Here is an 18916-nt window from a genome sequence, read left to right on the forward strand (position 1 = left end):
ACAATGCTTTGGCAGAATGCCATGACCCCCATCTCTCCTTCCTCACTTACCTAACTGATCACCTCTAGGAATTATGTTTTCTTGGAAGAAGGAATGATAAGTATAGACACTGGAATGGGGACATAGAATTTTAATTGAAAATTAATTAGCTGACTTGGCTATGTATGCAGAGCTCTCATTAAGTGTGCACTAAGCAGTGGCCACTAACCTTTGGTCAGGACATTTCGGTAATGTCCTGTGGCTAAAACCTGCAAGATCACAGAAATAATTTAAAAGACTAGAGCAGGGTCATTAATTGGTGGGCCCAAGGGCCAAATTCTGCATGCAGATGCATTTTATTTGGATGGCATGGTGCATTTTGCCTTTTAAAAAAATAATTGAATGAGAATGCCTTTAGGTTCCACAAGACCAAACATTCTTGTCTGCTTTCTTCATTGCTATCCCAGCAGTTAGAACCATGCCTGGCATATAGCAAGTTCAAGGAGGATGGGCTGAATGGACAAATGGCCAGGGCATGCATTGCTCCACACTAGGGGGCACCATTCACATACAATATGTTAAGACTGGGGTGCCCCAGAATTTTTATGTTCCTTCGTGTACTTGGGTGTGGCCCCTCCAGTGACACAATTCTCACCAACCCCCATTGTCTGAAAAACTTGATTCTTTCAATGTTATCATCAGTTTAGTCTGATGAGTTTTGGAGTTGTAGCCCATGGAGTAAATTTTTAGAGAAGACTTTCTGAGCTTAGAAAAATGAATATTAACCACACACAAAGATATTTTTCTTATGACAAGCAGACAATGTTAGCAAAAGAATATTATTTGTATACATAATATACATTTACTCAATTCTCCCTCTAACCTTTCAATGTCCTTATGGAAAAAAACAAAGGAAGAAGGGAAGGTAAACACGTGGTATTTTAACCAGCATGGATGGGAAAGCTACAGCCCCAGACAAAGTCCCAGCCAACAATGACAGAAGAAGGTGTGGACTCAGGAAATGATGCTTCCACGTACCGCCCAAGCCTTAAAAGCTCACCCCTTCCCAGACATTCATTTTGCCCCGTTTAAATTAAACCAGTGCTTCCTTGAGATAGAGAGTTCGGTATCTATAAACCAATTTTTCCTCGCTTATGGTTTGCTTTCAAGTAGAGAGGTATGTTTGGAAATGGTAAGCTAAGGACACAGATTGCTAGAAAATCAGAAAAATGCTTCCTTTTTAAATGCAAAGTTCAAGGCACATCCAGACTACAAACGGTTATAAATCAGAATGGCATTTTTTTTCTTTTTTTACTTCTTTTTAACATTGTTTTGAAGTCAGAAGTGTTTTGAAGATATTTTAAAATAGAACAAATAGTCATATAGCCAACCTGATTGTGTCATTTCTCAGATTTTTTCTATCCTTTTTTTAAATGAATAAATAAGTGAATCACAAGATCATTTAATTTTTTTTTTTACCTGTTAGACAATCTGTCCATTCTAGACATTACGTGTCTCCAAAGTTATTTCTCTTCTACATTTGGTTCACAGTTGCTTGTTTCAATTAGTAATAATATTTAGCACTTTGATATTCAAGTACCTTTAGACTCATTAAGTAACAAAAATAACCCATAAGGTGACAGAATGATTTGCCCATTATACAGATGAGAGAAAGTGGATCATTAACATCATAGTGTCAGAGCTGGTGTTAGGGTATTTTTTCCAACTGTTAACCTCACTTTTTCCCTTCATGACTCTTTTGTGGGTCCTGGTCATTACTCTGATACTCAAAACCCTTTGCCAAAGTGGTAGTGCTAAGTAATTTTACTTTCTAAATTGCAAAGAATATCTGGGATTTCACATCTGTTTAATATTGCCCCAATTCAAGCTCCTCGTTTAGATTTCATATGATCATTTGGAAGTCTTGAATATCTTGTTGGTCGTGTTAAGTGTTCTTAGTAATCAACATTGCAATGAGTTAAACGCAAACCAACGTGTGGTGTGTTGCTTGGATTTCCCCAATGACATTGTACATAGGTTTTAAATTCCAAAGAAAGGCAGCCTAGGGAAAAATGCTTTGGGCTTCTAAATAAGTGCTAAACCACTGCAAAAGGGTTTAATTTTTTCTCTTTCCATAACATGAGAGTGTCACGTCCTACCATTGCCTCCTTCTGGTTGGAAAAATAACACATGTATGAGTGATAAATCTTCCTTTAGTCCATTTTTTGAGTCTTAAATTGAGACAGAAAATGAAGTTGGATGACTGAAAGGAGTCTTGAACATTTCAAGAATGGAAGCTACCACTGCCATTTCCTTATCGCTATCTGAGGAGCCAAAGAGCATTTAAAAAATTCGAAGTGGAGAATCCATGCCACAGATTTTCAAGAGTCTTAGTTTTGTAGAATTTTATTCCTTCTAATTCAAGTGATTTGTTCAATATAGTTAAAAAAGGAGTTTCATTTTTACTGTATGAAAAACCTGTCAACTAGACTTTAAATTCAAAAAAATGTCTAGTCAGGAGATAGGTGTGTTGATCTGGGGTTTGGGAAGATGACGGCCATACATAATCCCCTCCCTCCCAAATATACAGCTCTTATCAAAGAAGAGAATCTCAAAGAGTACAACTTTCTGTCCCTAGTACCTCCTGGTTGTGGCTGAGAGGGAGTTATAATGAAGGGCTTATACCACAACTACTGAATCACTCAAAATCCCCCTTGGGCTCATCCATTCTACAAACATAGCCATGTTTCCTGCCTTGTGATGAAAGGAGAAGCTCAATGGACAAAATAGACAACCCCAGAGTAAACTCTGACACACCAACTTGGGGCTAGGGCAGCGAAGGGGGTCGCTGTGGGAGGTATGAGCCTTCTATCCCAACAGCTTTGGTCTGAGGTCCCTTTGTAAGCCCTGGCTGAGAGCACAGTCTGAAGTGTTGGCACCTTCTTCCCTCAGGAGCTGCTGATTCTCTTTCTTCCCTCAGGCCACCTACTGGTAAGACAAAGGAGGAAAGTAGAAATGAAGAGGATAAGGAAGATGGGGAGGGCAAAGAGGAAGAGAGAAAAGAGATTCACTGAATTGCCTGCAAAGGCTGCCAGCAGGAGAGCCTATTAATGCCAACTGTGGCAATGATTTTTGTGAGGAAGACAGCTGTCCCAAACCTGGATGGAAGCCACCACCTCATTTCACAGAGGCCAATGAACAGCTGTTAGGAGATGACAGCCTTCATATGCTATTGACCTGGTCTAGATCTAAACTGATGGCCAGTCCCCACATCCATCTGCCCACAGCTCTTCAGGTGCCATGAGACTTTCTAAGTGTTATTCAGTTTTGAGAATAGTTTATTAGCCTCTAGTGGCACCCAAGGTTGGGGGGAACAGGGGGAAATAGAGGAGAAAAACACTGTAATGTTATACGTGGGGAATTCCTTCAAGACAAAGACCCCCTCAAGATAAACAAATTGAACTCAATCTCTTTTTTCCTAAAATTTGATTCAATGTCTTTCTTCTCCCTAAACAGTTGACCCAATGAAATAGACCAAAAGAAACAAAGGAAATTGGTCAAAAACAGCCATCATCTTTGGAACAACTTTGCCTCTATTTCATTTCCTAGCTCAAAGGAAACCACCAGATGATACTAAGTCTTAAAAATAAAATAGGTCATTGTTTATAAATCATTTTACAGGCACTTTTTAAAAAATTACTTATATATCATCTCACTTATATGCTGAGTACATGAACAAAGAACATGACAAAATGTTTTAAGACACATGCTGGTACTTGCCATCCAGAGGTAATAGTATAGTTTGTTCCTACTGAGAGCAAAGTATGCCTTACCTCCTCTCTCAAGAATCAGTAGATAGTAATGCACAGAGAAAATAAACTAGATATTCTCTTCCAACCTCACTGGAGATGGTGGAGCTAATAGAATTAACTGTGGGATAAAAAATCCATGTTTAATATGGGGTTAAAATACCTGCAATGAGGATGATTGTGCAAAGAGATATGTAACCAAGGGAGGTTATGAAAATGTTATTAGTGGAACTGCTTTCAAGGTAGGGAAGGAGCCTAATAAGATAATCTCTCAAAAACCTTTTAAAGCCTGTGGTGCTATTAAAATAATAGTTTAGAATAAGTTAATATATAACACATACATAAAAACATCCAACTGAGCTAATGGCAGAATACCATAATCACAAATTATTGCTCTGTTTTCATTTCAATTCTGAAGAATAATTTTGGGGAGTGATTAAGTAAATCCTTATGCTCTCTTAACAGGCAGTAGATAGAAAAAGATTAGCATGTCTTCCAAGGACAAAATATAATGTATGAAATTCAAATCTATGTTTAAAGTCAAGCCTCATCATTAGATGGATGCTGGTAATTTTCTATCAACACACAACCACTTAGCTAAATGGTTATTTTAAAAGTAGGTGTGTATATATATATATATATATATATATATATATATATTTTTTTTTATATATCTATACATTACATTTTCTTTACCTAATCTTCTTTGAAGGACACATCAGTGTTTGCATGTCTTAGCCACCATGGATAATGCTGCAATGAACATGAAGGTACATTTATCTTTATGAATATATTTTTAAAATTTTTCAGGTAGATAACCAGAAGAGGAATTGCTAAATCATGTGGTAACTCTATTCTTAATTTTTTGAGGAGGCTCCAGACTTTTTTTCATAGTGGCTGTATTGGTTTCCATTTCCACCAGTAGTGTATACAATGGACTACTACTCAGTCATAAGAAAAGATGAAATACAGTACTGTCTTTTGCAACAACATGGGTGGATCATGAGAATATCATGTTAAGCCAAATAAGATGGAAAACTCAGGAACAATATAATTTCACTCATATATGGGTATAAAACAGAAAGCAAAAATGAACAAACCGAACAAACACTCATAGACACAGACAAAAGTATGTTGGTTCCCAGAGGAGAAAGGGGGTGGGGGAGGTAAAAGAGTGTAAAAGGGGTGAAATACATGGTGATGGAAGGAAATCTAACTTTGGGTGCTGAACACACAATGTAATATACAGACAATGTATCACAGAATTGTACATTTAAAATATATGTAATCTTATTAAGCAATGGTAACAATAAATTTAATAAAATTTAAAAAGTAAAACAGGAGAATAAATGAAGGAAGGAAGGAAGGAAGTCAGGAAGAGAGGTGTATATAAATTTCTGAATAGTCTTATCTTGTTTTCTCAGGGGTATTTTATATCATATGTTAAAGACTTAAAGTCCACCTTCCCAAAATACTGATTTTTGTATCAGTGATGAGCTAAATTATACACAAATCTAAGACCTCAAACTCCTCAGAGAAAATATTTCTATTGCTTCTTGATAAATATTAAATACCAGTTCACTCAGCAAATTGGCATTTACCTCTTATCAAGAGATGTCTTATTCTGACAGACTTCAGCTATCAGACACAGAATCTATTTCTGGGATCATGCAGACTCATATAACCAGAAGCAAACCTCTGACTTGATTTGTCTACCTGTAGAATGGAGTTAAATATGTCTTCCTACATTTACTTCATGGTGGTGGCCAATGTATTCATATTTTGAAGAACTGTGTTCGTGACTTAAAACTTCTCAAAATAAAAAGCAATTTAGGCTAATGAGTTTATTTGTACCTGCCTAAATCAATAAATTTCCTCTTTTAGATCATTCTTTGGGGGGAAAAAAAGTTTTGGGCAGGCCAGATCTGATAATGCAGTATGAATTACCATCCTGCTTCACCTGATGTTAAAACTATGGTTACTTAGTGGGAAACAGTAAAGATTACCAGTAACTGAGGATAGTAAGGATGGGAAAATTGTGCCTAAATAATAATAATAATCAATCTGAATCTTTGCTCAAACTCAACTCTGAACTGAATCTGTTTGAGAGTTATCTCAAAAGTCATGTTTCTTAATTTTAAATTATTCACTATCTAACACTTCTGCATCTTCCATGATTCTAGGGAGAATATAAAGAAAAGCTACCCTAATATCCCTGATCCTAGAAAACAATTGTTCTAATTTTTCTGGACCATAGTGGGCTAGGAAAATCGTTCAATACCAAAGGAGAAGAAACGCTGACCTTTAAATGGACAATGTGTTTTGATGAATTGAAGCCTCCAAAAAATGCAATGCCTGCCAATATTTGTGATATGATTTTGCCTCTTCTTTAAGAGATTGCTTTATTTGTCCTATACATAAATATTTTCTTACTACACTGGGACCTCAGAACTACAGGTCTCAAAAGAGCTATCAAAGCTATTTGGTTTTCTTGTGTGACAGAATGACCTAGCAGGAGATTGGGGAAAAAAGAAAAAAAAAAAAAAAAAAGCAAAGAGAAAAGCAAAAGATGGAAGACAGCACTGGATTTAGAAGAATGAATGTATGTAATAAGAATTTGTGGTGGGGTAATGCACAATCAATAGCATTTGATTGTCTTGATCACAACAGATGCTAAATAATGGCAAAATTGAGAAATATAAAGAATGTAGAGATTAGATCAGCAAAAGGATATGAAATGGGAAGTCAGTAGGTAAAATGCTTTCATTTTCTATATGTAGTTCCTGTGAAAGAATATAGGAAATGTAAGGAAAGAGGTAAGTAAAAGGCAAAAAAAAATTGCTTACATTATAAAATTAGCTTGAAATCACTCAAAAAATTACCCGTTATAAGACATTTATTCATTTGGCCATCCTCTTACTACAAACATTTATTGAAACCTACAAGGAAGTAGTCATACTGCTGAGTATTGAAAAGGATCTCTGGTCTAAAAAATGTGGAGTCCAATAGAGGGAAACAGACATGTAAACTAAAGAAGGTACTGTAGGTGCTATAACAGAATTGCAGTGTACAGCATAGAATAAAGGAAGATTAGCCAATTCTATGTGTAATAAGAGTCAAGAAAAGGGTTAATGAAGAAAATACACAGGTCCCATTAATTATAGTGCTGCAAAATCAAATTCAGAAGTGTGGTATTTGATATAGTGGAACGACTTTAAAACAGTGGATTTGTGTTCATCCATTTATGTCTGTTGGTAATATTTTACCATTCATCTTTATTAGAGAAACTTAAATAGTGTTTTTTGACCTTGGACATAAGTTATTTAGGAACATATAACCTTCTTTCAATAAACAAAGTTGTGATAGTTACATGAAATGAAAAGTAAGTTGCTTAAAGCTTTGTTTTGACAGATGCTGTCAGTAACAGCAAGGGACAGAGACCTGGTTCTCTCTCTATATCCTTTCCCTCCTTTTCATTCAACAGAAAGTTGGTAGGTACAAGTTCAGTCTTAATATTTTCCTGTTATAAATATACAATGGAAGCAAGGAAGCACTTTTAGGCAATGCTGTTCACGTCTAGATAAAGAATACACCAATGGCAGAAATAGCAGTGACCAGATTGATTCTAGTTCTTCAGGACCACGCTTGTGTGATTTTGAGTCATTCATTTCATTTTTGAGTTCTCTGGGTACCTCACCAGAGTAAGCTTATAAAGCACATTGAGATTACAAATTAGTTACTGCTACAAGGTGAGGCAAAAGTAGGTTTAGAGTTGTTTGTATGGGAAATAATACAACAATTAATTAATTAATAATAATACAAGGATAAACCCTGTTTCTTGTACTCACACCTGTAAACCTACTTTTGCGCCACTCCATATTGTAGCCTCTGGAATCTTTATTACTGCTACAGGGAAAAAGGTGGGTCTAGTAACTCAGCATGATTTTGATCCAAATCTGCATTTTTCCAGTTCTCCTCAGTCTATACTTGAGGGCATCACTCCTGCTTCTTTATTTGTGATTTTTGTTATCATTGTGCTCTCATGACAGATCACCCGACAGTAAAGGAAGCAAGGTTAGAGACACTAAGGATGTTTACTTCTTAGGGAATTTTATGTACTAGCTCAAGAAAAAGGTAGAAACCAAGATTTTTATGGAACTAGGATATAAAGCCATACATATAAGTGCACAATGAACATTCTTGTTTCCATATTTAGAGTATAAACTTTTGCTGGGAAATAGTTAAATTATAGGGTTTTAAAACACTGTTTACTATGGAAAAATTCAAACACCTACAACAGTAGAGTGATGAGTATAAAAGTCCATGTACCCATTATCCAGCTTCAACAACTATAAATTCATGGCCAATCCTGTTTTATCTCTACCACCCTCACACACTTCCCTGTTTCCCATGTAATTTTGAAGAAAGTTCTGGTCAAGATTTTTGATTATCCAAAATATCTACAATGTTTTTTTGCATCAAGAAACTATAATATAAATTAACTAGCTAATTGATTTATTCTCTTGCATCTCCCTTTTTAGTCACTTTTTCACTTATCAGTCAAGTCACTAAGAAAGAAATAGAAAATAGACATTTCTCCCCATCACTTCTGAGCTTGAATCCAATCTCTCATCTAAGTACCTTGTGCTATGGCAAGGGTGTTTTTAGAAAAATGCATGGATAGATAATAAAATTGTAACATTTTTCATAAATTACTGAACCATAGTCATTTCCTTACTTTCATTTGTTTTTATTCATATATAGTGTATATGCTGACTCAGAGTCAGATTACTTTTTAAATTATGAGGTGGTCTCAGTCTACTCATTCACATCCATCCCCAAATGCAATGTACTATACAATATGACATGAAATAGCCAACAAGGTCATAAGAATCTAACAATTCTGATAGAACAAAAGCTGATAAGAATGCATGGAGGTGATCAATGACAAGTTAATGTGTTTCTTTATATGTAAAATTTCTTACAGAGAAACTTCACAGATATAAGAAAATTATGAAATTTGCCATAAAATCAAATATCATATGAATATAAAACTTAAGTTCCTAGTGAAACCCATAATAATAGGTCTTGATGCCTGTTCCCTAAAGTCATTCTCCTTCCTTGAGTTATCAAACATTTCCCCCAAGGTAATAATCCCTCCACTAGAGATCTGGCATATTCTCAACTACTCACCATTTCAGAACAATCCCCAGCCCAAGAAATGATGAATGGATGTTTGGGATGGTTTTATGGAAAATATAATACCTTTACCAATAACACTGATCACTAAGGGAGAGACGGTGGAGAGTGGGATGGGAAAAGTACATGCATTTATTTAGTTTTCTCAATTTTCTCCAAAAGAAACCATAAAATTTTACCTGATGTTACTTCAGAATAGTGTACTTGCATATGCCTGTACATTAAATTTTGTAGGTGTGCTTTGCTATATTGGATAACATATTCAGATAATAAATCTCAATAAATGAAAATGACTTTCTTTTTCTACAGTACATAAAAATGCCAGGGCAATCTGCTTTCCGTGTTCAGACACCAAAGAGCTAAACATTGAGTGATATCCAACTTTATGAGTCACATAAAAATGGGTAAGAAGATAAACATTTAAAGAGATAAACATTGTCAAACAGAAATGATTATAAAGTTTGTAACAATCTGCATTTTTTTTTATTGTTTTCAGTTTACCTAGCTTTTCCCACTATGAATTTCTTTCACTCATTTCCCATCTTTTAATAATGTATGTTCCCAAGATCATTGACATTAAAGGATGTGAAACAGGAGTCAGTTTATATTTACTGGAATAAGTACAAGTAACTTGAAAATGCAAAAATTTCTTTATACACCTGATGTTTCATCTAACTACTTTCATTTAATAGGTCTGGAAAACTGAGCTCCTTTTTCACAGGGGTACTATCTGTTTGCATTGTTCTATATTAAACCACCACATTCAACATTTTTTGACCTACAAGAAAGCACTTTTATATTGTTTAACCTAGTAGCATTTCAAATAGCAGAAGGTCTACAGAGAGATTCTCATTGCAATTGAGCTACATATGGTTATTTTTTGGAGACATGTACAGAGAAATATGTAAATACTGCTTCCATTAGTGTACCCATGACACAATCACTTGAAATTTCATTGTTTTAAAATCATATCATGGTAATAATAAAAAACAAATAATATTAGTTTTAGTCTGGCCTGTTAATGACTCTGTCATGGCCTAATATAGCCCCTTGAAGAAATTACACACCCTACCAATTAATGTGCACAATAGCCACAATAGTTGTTTCTTCAAAATGATGACACCTAAAATGTATGTTAAAACATAGGCTATCAATAATTATAAAACCCAGTAAAACACTTGACTAAAAAGGGTTTTATATACAATATGTCCATTTGCTACTAACAAACATGTTTATACCCCGGTAAATATTCAGGAAAAGGACAATTTAATGTTTAAGAAGTAGAAAGGCCAGTCTGAATAGGAAATATATTAAACACGTCAAGTTATGTGAGGATGGTATTTAAGTGAGCAGGAAAGGATTCTATTAAATATAAAGTTTGTGATTGCACTTATGTTCATAAAAAGCTGAAAAGAAGACTCAGACATTTTTAGAGCATAAAGCAAATAGTATACCTCTGCTGCCGCTGAGGCTATTATTCTTAACCAGAACTTTTATTAAAACTTGATTTCTCAGTTGCCTGCTCAATTTGGGGGTTAGCTTAGTCTGTCTCTGAGGTAGACAAAGTTAAATGAACTGCACAAAGCAGATAAAATACATTCTTTGGACATCAAGTCGCTAATTTAACTATTTCCATGACCCACCTTCATTAAATTTGTCAAAACAAAGTAAAGTAACAGTAAATAAATGTGGATTATAACACAGACCACCAAACAAGTGTCCAATTATCTTTTCATATAGTCTTTATTTTATATTAATGATAATATCAACACAAACAGCACCAACTACTGATAGCTGACACATATTAAGAACTTCATATGTACCAGACACTGTTTTAAATATTTTAATTGCATTAAGTATGTTAATCTCTATAACAACCTTATGGCATAAATGCCATTATTATGCTTACTTCGTAAGTGAAAAAACCAAGGTTTAGGAAGGGAAGAAGCAAATTGCAAATGTCATGATTATTGAATCACAAAATCCCAACACTAGAAGTACCCATGAAGAACTCAACCAGTTTACCCCTCAATTTGTGTGACAGGCAAAACAAACAAACAAACAAACAAACAAACAAACAACCATTCCCTTAAGAAAATAGTCAATCCTAATACCTGGAGCCTGTAAATCTTAGCTTATTTGGAAAAAGAGCCTTTGCAGATGTGACGATGTTAATGATATTGAGATGAGAAAGTTATCCTGCATTATTTGGGTTGGCCTTAAAGGCCATTTCGTGTATCTTAAAAGGGAAGCAGAGGCCCTAGCCAGTGTAGCTCAGTTGGTAATAGTGTTGTCCCAGAGACGGAAGTTCGCAGGTTTGATTCCCAGACAGGGTACATACCCAGGTTGCGGGTTTGATACCTGGTCGGGTTTTGTACAAGAAGGCAACCAATCAATGTTTCTCTCTTTCTCTCTCTGCTTTCTCTCTCTCTCGAAAAGCAATGCCCTTGAGTGAGGATTAAATAAAGGGGAGGTAGAGGAACATTTCATACACACATAAGAAGTCAATGAGAATACAGAGCAAAGCGAGATTTGAAAATGCTGGCCTTGAAGACTGGAGCGATGTGGTCACAAGCCAAGGAAAATCAGCTGGAAGAGGCAAGGAAAGGATCCCCACCCCCCACCCCCGGAGCCTGAAGAGGGACCCAGACGCTACTGACACCTTGATTTTGGCCCAGTGACACTCATTTCAGACCTCTGGCCTCCAGACCTGAGAGAGACAAAAATTTCCACTGGCTGAAGCCAACCAGTTTGTGGTAAACCATTACAGCAGCCATAGGAAACTAATACAAGCTGCAATTTTTAAAAAAATATTTAAACTGTTGAACATAAGTTAAATGTTTTTTGTTTTTAAAAACTCTAAAGAAGAGACTTAAAATTGCCTTTGGTAAACACTACATTCAATTGTCTCCCTTTTAAGAAATAATCCCTCCTAATTTTTCAAACATTCGCTTCCTTTTGCTCCACTTTCTACAGAAACAGATATTAGTTTGTCTTTGTTCTTTATCATAGTTCTCCATACTGTAAGTAACTTCCTATCACTGTTAAATCTCACAGGATGAATAATGCTCATATATTTAGTCTGTTTATTATAGTCAATTTCTGATGCTATAATTATTTTCTAGTTTTCCTCTGCTATCCCACTACAGTTGCAAAACTCAGAAATGTTTCCAGAATTCAAATAAGCTAGAGTTTTTAAAGGTCTAAGTATAATGGAGAGGTATGTGGAATGGGGTGGGTATACTTATGTGATTTTTAAAATTAACAATGAAACTTTGACTTAAAAACATTTATGTTAATTCAGTCACCATCCCTCTGATACTTACAATGAATATATATTCTATAGACATTCCTATCAATTCTACAAAGTTGTTTTTAGTCATCCAAATAGACTATCAGGTAATAATTAAATAATATCATCTGTGACTTTATAATTAGGATTTTTTAAAAATTTTTATTCATTTATTTTTATAGTGAGGGAAAGAAAGGGAGAGAGCAAGGAAGAGAAACATCGATGTGTGAGAGGAACACCAATCGGTGAATTCTAGTACGTGTCCGACCCGCGACCCAGGCATGTGCTCTGACCGGGGATCAAACTAGAGACCTTCCACTCCGCAGGATGAAGACCAACCGAGCCACACTGGTCAGGGCTATACTTAGAATTTAATTTATATAGTTTAATAGACTGAAACAAGTATTTACGTAGTGACGGTAGATAATATTTTTATGTAACAACAATTATAGGGGACAATATAATCTCTTGTCTATTTATGAAAATTATAAAAGTTACAGATACACTCACTTGCCCTAAACTCTGGCAGGTTTTACACCAACCTGACTGATTACTCTGAAACAGCAACAAGATGACTCCATCGTGTGATAGCCAGCTTAGGTGAAACTGCCCACCCCAACCAGTTTCTCTTTCTCAGTGAAACTAAAAATAGGGGTCAGCAAGAGAACCTGCTTAACTTGGACCACTGATGTAGCCACAATTAATAATGACACACGAGACTTGGGAGCTCATGGTAAAAGGAGATGTTTTCAACTGCCTGTAAAACTTTCTCAACATTTTCATCAAAACGACTTCATTTTTTTCTACTTTACATGCACTATTTTAGAACAGAGTTTCTCAAAGTCAGCACTGTTGACATTTTGGACCAGATAATTTTTTGGTGTGGAGGTTGTCCTGTACCTTGTAGAATGTTTAGCAGGTTCCTGGACTCTTCCTACCAGAGGCTAATTGCACCACCTCTCCAGATTCCCCAATCAAAATACCTCCAGTTGTTATCGAATGTCCCTTGGGGAACAAAATCACCCCCAAATGAAAACCCCTGTTTTAGAGAAAGCATAAATTCTAATTAATATAACCACTTGGCTAAATTGGGTTACATTAGAAACAAAGAGCAGAACTAACGCTTTTTATTTTATTTTATTTTTTACAATGGTCTTGCTTTAAAGGAAATTACAAAGTTATAAGGCAGTCCAACAAAAACCCCTCCTCTTCACACTAAAGGTAGGCTTTTTTAAAAGAACTGTTGAGAGTTAATTTTAATCAGGCCAAAGGACAGCTTGTTCATGTTCCATAGCTCTTCAACAGTTCTTATTTCAGGTTTCTGGGAATGAGGATTTTAAAGTCAATGCTTGATTTGCATGGATTACATGGACACCCAAGGGCAGGTGTGCATTTGTGGCAGTTCTATTCACATATGTATCTAGAGCACACGAAGGCAATGTTCCTGCATTAGACATTAGCAGTTTCATTACTTTAAGTGGCCAACAGACATCATTTTAATTCCCTGGGAGATTTAGCAGTGGAGGTAAGGAAGAAAGGACTTAGGAAAGGCCAACTGAGATGCTTTTCCCTTGTTTCACTTCAAAAGGGCATCTCTGTTCTTTCTACAGCAGATAAACATAAAACTAAGTAATATTAATCATGAGGCTCCCAATAGTGATAACATGATGTTTTAAAGAGCTATAAACTCATGAAACAATTTTTAGCCATTTATTTTCAAAGTAGAAAAAATATATAAGGACACATTTAAAATTTTTTTCATCAATAGAAAAATTTTTGTGAACATTTGTAGAATTGACACCATCTGAGCTGCTTAGCTGGTATCTTGGGAGCTTCTACAATACATTTACCATGATTTCTCTCCAAATTGTGTAAATACTTGATATTTTTAATAACACCAGGATTACATGATACTTCTTAGACATCTACCCCATCTGCTTCTGGGTCAAAAAGTTCCAACTCTGTTTTTAGATATAAATTATCCTCATGGCCCCAAAAAAGAGGTCATTATAGACTTGCTCCTATTACCAAGTGAGGGCAAAGCTTAACAGCTGGCTTCGTTGCTAGTATCTTCAGCCAGCAATTCACTTCTGCCCATCCCACAAAGGCAATGCATGTACAAACAACTATTGGCATGTGTTTATTGTTATTCTTTCTAATCAGACATGACTTGTGAGCATATATAGGCAAGGTTGTTTTAACTTTCCTGTTCCTGGAATCACAACCACTCCCTTTTAAGGCAGAGGTCGCAAGCCCTGCCCCAACTCTTGTACCAGCAAGCCAAGGGTTTCTGCTGAGGATCTCTTTCACAGGCATGCAGAAAGGAGTACAAGAAGCTCTGTAGATTGAAAGTAATTGGGGCTAGTTCTCATTGCCAGAGATATGCATTCCTGCCCCTCCTTCTGATTAAGTGTTTTGCTCTTCAACTGAGGGAGTCTCAGTGGGTGTGGAAAGCTGCCCTTGAACCGTCATCTCTCCTGAGGAAGCTGACAGTGCTAATAGTTCAAGCACAGGTTGATTGATGAGACTGGCCCAGTCTGAGAGGCTGGCGATCTCTGTCATTGTCAGGATCAGGCAAGCAGTTTCACCCGCCAAAACTCTGATCTCCCTTCCCCGAATCCTACCCCACCCCAAAAGAGAGAGGAGGACCACTGTTCCTGAAAATAGAAGTCTCACATAACTTGAGTTTGTTGAATTTCCAGGTACAAGGACTTTGGCTTGCAAATTGGGACAGTCATCCACCAGCACTTCTTAGCGAGTAATGTAGCATCAGGGAAAACACAGGGGCAAATTCAGGTTTTATAATAACCTCAAGCTTCTAAAACCTCTTTACAAATAAGGATACATAGTTATAAATACAAGACTACGAGGCACAAAAGTGAACAGCTATTAAAAATGTTGAAAAGACAACATAATAAATTAATTTTAAATTAACTACCTGCTACATTTCTTACATTTTGTGACTGTATATTTTTGATCATCTCTTCATAATGCAATGATATTGCCATATAATTTTCTATAGAGTGAATAAAAAGATAATAGTCTTTTCTTTAAATCTACAAATAGGAATAAAATTCCTATGACTATTGATTATTTAGAAGACTCTTTCAGGTTTACAACTCATTTAAGTCCATATAAAATTTTAGGAAGGATGTCAATTTTTTTCTGCATATGAGAATTTAAAGACTGGATTTTTCAGCAATGAACTTCTGATTTTATACTTTTCTGACGTTACGTTCCCTCCACAACCACATTTCTTTTTTTCTGGCAGAGCCAGGTGAGACTTTATTTTGGGAAAAAAGGAAAACACTTGATTTGGCTTCTAGTCAGGGACATGGGGAAAAGGCGTTAACTCCCCCACCCCAAGGGCGAGCTGAGGACTGGGTGGGACTGAGCCTCAGGTGGGCCTTCTGTGCCCTCCAAACCCCTGCACAGCAGCTCGGAGGACGGGAGGGGCCGCAGCAGCCATTCACTTGGGCAGGACATCAGATGACTCGGACACCAGCTTCCCATCGCAGGTCTCAATCTTCTTCACAACCACTGTCTTGGAGGAGCTGGAGCTGGTGCGGCTGAAGGAGCCAGAGCTCCCGCCAGAGCCCAAGCTGGCCTGGAAGCCCATGCCGTAGTTGAGGTTGCTGTAAACTGGGCTCAGCGCACCTGAGTAGCCGCTGGTGGTCTCGGTATGGATACTCATGTTCTGCATCTCAGACTCCAGCCGGCTCTCCTCGCCCTCCAGCAGCTTGCGGTAGGTGGCGATCTCCACGTCCAGGCCCAGCTTGGCGTTCACGAGCTCCTGGTATTCACGCAGCTGCCGGGCCATGTCCTGCTTCGCGGTTCTCAGAGCAGCTTCCTGCTCAGCCACCTTGGCCTGAGCATCCTTGACGGCCAGCTCACCATGCTGCTCGGCGTCAGCGATGGAGGCCTCCAGGGCAGCCCTCTGGCCTTTGAGGCCATCAGTCTCAGCTTGGATGCAGCTGATGCTCCGATTCATCTCAGAAATCTCCATCTTGGTGCGACGCAGGTCATCCCCATGCTTCCCAGCCAATGTCTGCAGTTCTTCATACTTGATCTGGTACATGGTCTCAGCCTCAGCCCGGCTGCGGTTGGCAATCTCCTCGTACTGGGCCTTGACCTCGGCAATGATGCTGTCCAGGTCCAGGGAGCGGCTGTTGTCCATGGACAGCACCACGGACGTGTCGGAGATCTGGGACTGCAGCTCACGAATCTCCTCTTCATACAGATGCCTGTAGAAGTTGATCTCATCGGTCAGTCCTTCCAGGCGGGACTCCAGCTCTACCTTGTTCATGTAAGCTACATTCACATCCTTCTTGATGAGGACAAATTCATTCTCCATCTCTGTGCGCTTGTTGATCTCATCCTCGTACTTATTCTTCAAGTCCTCCACCATGCCCTGCATGTTGCCAAACTCCACCTCCAGTCTCAGTTTCTCCTGGGACAGTGTTTCCAGCTGCTGCCGAAGGTTGTTGATGTAGTTCTCGAACATATTGTCCATGTTACTGCGAGTCGTCTTCTGCTGCTGCAGGAGAGTCCACTTGGTCTCCAGAATCTTATTCTGCTGCTCCAGGCTCTGCGCCTTATCAATAAAGGAAGCAAACTTGTCGTTGCGGGTCTTGATCTGCTCCTTCTCCTGGTTTCGCACGGCCTGGATGTTGGGGTCCACCTACAGCTTCAGGGGGTTGAGCAGGCTCTGGTTCACTTGGACGGCTTTGATGGACCCTATACTCCCCGCTCCGCCGAAACCTCCAGCCAGATTCATGTTGGCGCCCAGGCCAACCCGGTAGGCGCTGCCCACCCGGAAAAAGGCCGAGGAGCTGATGCTGGGCCTACTCGAGTATGAGCGGCTGCTGAAGGCCCGGGGGCCAGAGGTGGACACTTTGTAGGTCGTTTTCTGGGTCATCCTTGTGGATGTGGTGCAGGCTGGAGTGGAGGAAAGAAGGCCAAACCAGACAGAGGTTCAAGAAGGAGCCAAAAAGCTGCTTCTCACAACCACATTTCTTAGCCCTGAACCTTGCTATCACAACACCAGCTGATTTGTCACGGAGGGCAGTATTCTCAGAAACAACTACAAAACAGGACAGCTAGTAATCACTTAACTGTGCACAGATGACTGCAAATAATAGAAATATCTCCCGTTAAACCTCAACTAGGTGCATTTCTACAAAAGAATGTCTGCTGCTCTACAACTTCCAAACACAAGAAGTATGAACAAATAAAAATCAGGATTTAAAGAGATGGTTGTTTTAACCAATTGTGGTTAAAATACTTCATTTGTGTAAATTTTTATATGACTGTGTGAGCATATTGTAGGTGAAGGGCCCAAAGCAGAGTGTCCTTGGCAAACCACAAATCTGCCTGGGGGAAAACTGCAAGGACTGTACCCCCTGTCCACACAGTCCCATTCCTCCTTTATTTTCCCCTACATATTTCCACAACCCCTTACACCACAAAGTGATTGGCCACAAAGTTAGTTATATAGACTCCATCGGGGAAATTTCAAATACTAGAATGGCTTTATTAATTGTTAAAAGAAGATACCATGAGAATTGAGACGGCCTCCATCCCCCATTCTTCCATTTATGTTTCTAATGAGGACACAGTGGCCAGTGTTCTGGCAGCCATCTCAGACCCTGTGACAAACTTGAGGATGGAAACCACATGCAGAGTCTGATAGAACACTAATATAAAAATGTCCCAGTTCCCAGATGACCATGGAAATGTCAAATAAGCACTGGGTCAATTATACCTGGACTTCTCTAATGTGCGAGAGGTATATACCCCTCTCTCTTGTTAAGCCGCTGGTCTGCATTTGCTGTTATAAGCACCCAAACTTAAACTTAACTAACATAATACTTATTTAAAAATTGTGTGTGGTGATATTGCCAAAATAGGTATAGATGCTCCTCAACTTACAATGGAGTCACATCCCAATAAACCTATTGTAAATTGAAAATATTGTAAGTTGAAAACTCATTTAATACATCTAACCTACTGAACATCATAGCTTAGCCTAGCATACCTTAAATGCGCTGGGAACAATTATATTAGCCTAGAGTTGGGCAAAACCACTCAACACAATGAATATATTATCGAGTATTGCTGACTAGTGGCAAAGCTCACTGCTGCTACCTAGCATCACGAGCGAGTATTGTACCATAGTTGTAGCCTCAAAAAAAGAACAAATGTCAAAGTAGGATTTCTACCGACTGCGTATCTCTATTATACCATTGCATCGTCAAAAGAATCATAAATCAAAGTCACAATATATACGTATTTGTACAGACATATATCTCTATTATATATATAGATATAGATATCTTTTTTACAGTGTCCTTCCAGTACCTTAAATTCTTCTTACTAGTTCACCTTGACTTCTATTGACATGCCTTTGAATTTGCTAAATTTATCTAGTGTATACAGTCTAATAATAAGCCATTCCAAGTAAGTTCTTAATTTCAGATACTGTCTTTCCTTTCAGATTTATAAGAGCCACTTGGACAAAATTTTAGATTATATTTATCTGTCAAAATCCTCCATCTTTTTATTGTTTGTCAATATTTTTTCTATTTTTCATAGCAAATTTTAATTGTCATTTGAAAGGCTTTGTTTTCTCATTCCA

General features: G+C 37.8%; 1 protein-coding gene and 1 pseudogene across 7 annotated transcripts in view; both read right to left on the reverse strand.

Annotated features, from left to right (window-relative positions):
• Positions 1-18916, reverse strand: part of DIO2 (iodothyronine deiodinase 2) — a 236726-nt gene that overhangs the window by 17203 nt on the left and 200607 nt on the right. The window lies entirely within an intron of this gene.
• LOC150017120 (keratin, type II cytoskeletal 8 pseudogene) lies at positions 15749-17212 on the reverse strand (annotated as a pseudogene).

Source organism: Furipterus horrens, unplaced genomic scaffold, assembly GCF_987537825.1.
Source record: "Furipterus horrens unplaced genomic scaffold, mFurHor1.1.pri manual_scaffold_3, whole genome shotgun sequence".
In the NCBI taxonomy this organism is placed as follows: domain Eukaryota; kingdom Metazoa; phylum Chordata; class Mammalia; order Chiroptera; family Furipteridae; genus Furipterus; species Furipterus horrens.